Consider the following 2,126-nt stretch of genomic DNA (forward strand, 5'->3'; position numbering starts at 1 on the left):
ATCAATTTGAGTATGTTGTGGTTGTGTATGCGAGTTTTTGTAGGCGAGAAATGCCCGGATGAGTACTTACTTCCGGGGAAGATTTTGTGTATGGATCGATAGGATACTTTTCCTACTCAACACACGCCCCACAATGCATTGCGTTTTTTCAAACGACATGGAAGGCTTTTTTTTTATTCTTTATTGCTTATGTATACTTCAGCGTAAACGGTCCGACGAACCTCGCATACACAACGGATGGTTAAGTAGCCAGTATGTAGTATGTACATGTTGAGTATGTAGGAGGGAGGACGTTAGTAGGGCTTTTACAACACAGCCATACTCATTTGTGCATTCATTTGTTTTGCTGTTGTTTTCTATGGCCAGAAGGGACATTTTGTAGGGAATAACTCAAAGTTTGGATGTACTTTACTAATGTGTTGTAAGCCTATACATGTGATGTGTACATATGTTTCTGTTGGGATTATCTCGTGAAAGAAAAATATATGTAATAAAATAAGTTGAAAAAGAAAATCAATTGTTTAATTTTATTTCACCAATAACTATATATATGGATATGGATATTCATGAAACAGAAATAGGAGTCCACCATTTTATTTCTTTATTGAAAATTGTATTAAAAGATGTTGTTGAAAAACTGTGTGTGTGTGTGTGTGTGTGTGTGTGTGTGTGTGTGTGTGTGTGTGTGTGTGTGTGTGTGTGTGTGTGTGTGTGTGTGTGTGTGTGTGTGTGTGTGTGTGTGTGTGTGTGTGTGTGTGTGTGTGTGTGTGTGTGTGTGCGCGCGCTGAAAGAAATTCTAAGCTATGTATAAACACCAGGTACAGAGCCTAGGCTGTGTATTCTAAGCACACACACACTGTAAACAATTGCTGTAAATTTACAGCAGGATTTCAACAGCATTAACCTGTTATTTATAAAAACAGCATTTAACTGTTAATATAAAAGGCAGTCTGTTAAATGACAGTCCTTTGCTGTTACTTTACGGAACGGTAATGTTTTTCAAAAATACTGAACTTTCCTGTTAATTTAAGTTAAGTTATCTTTATTTGTCAGTTGTACACGAGGCACATTGAAATTTGTCTTTTCGCATATCCCCTCTCAAGTTACCACACTTCGGAGGGGGTCAGAGCGCAGGGTCAGCCGCAGTGCAGCGCCCCTGGAGCAGTTTTGGGGTTAAGTGTCTTGCTCAAGGACACAATGGTAGAGATGGTGGGCACCGTAGACACAATACCAGCCTCTGCTAGTTTTACGACTCACACCCTCCTGTCCGGTGCCGGGGATCGAACCAGCGACCTCATGGTTACTGGTCGGCCACCTTTCCTCTAGGCCATCCTACCACCCCATCACACTTAGAAGGGACAACTTGTCTGAAGTTATGTTTACTCAGTAGAATGAAGGAAACGGATTGCCTTAGATAAATCAAGTAAGCACAACAAAGTGTATTGTAGAGACGCCCCCTTTCCCACAATGACTTGCACTGGACTAAACGTTTGTTATGTTGCTATTTGCACCCTCAGTAAAGGGGATGTTTCACTCCATTACCTCACTATGCATTTTGTTTTAATAAAACATTTCTGTGTGAACAAACTGTTGTTTTTTTGGTTATAACAATCGGTTTGTGGACATCTTAAGCCAGATCCCTAGTTCAACTAAGGAGACAATTTATAATAGAAATTAATCATTCCATTGAACTTGAAACAGGTCTCCCTTGCAAAAGAGTCTCCGGTCTCAATGGGATTTACCTGTAGAAATAAAAGGTTAAAAAAACGTTTATACAGTCACTGTGTTCCATGATTGTGCTGTGCTTTGATTGCAGTGTTTTAAATGTCTGTTCATTTTGATCCTATTCACTTGCTGTGTTCTGAGGGTTGTAGTGTTGTTGTGTTTAACTCAGCTTGACCTTTTTATTCCAAGGTTTCTATCCACAGTTTTAATTAATGAATTGTGTCAATAAAGTTTATATTATTGTGTCCTCACCTCAAGTTGTGCTGTGAATGTCTCTTGCCTCTGATACCAGACCAGACCGGGTTAATAAAAGTGGTGGCAGCTTAACATCTAACAAACTATGCTGAATGTATTTTTCTGAAAGATGAACTAAACGTCACTGATATTTTTATTTACTTCTT

The sequence above is a fragment of the Ammodytes marinus genome (assembly GCF_949987685.1).
Source record: "Ammodytes marinus genome assembly, chromosome: 5".
In the NCBI taxonomy this organism is placed as follows: Eukaryota; Metazoa; Chordata; class Actinopteri; order Uranoscopiformes; family Ammodytidae; genus Ammodytes; species Ammodytes marinus.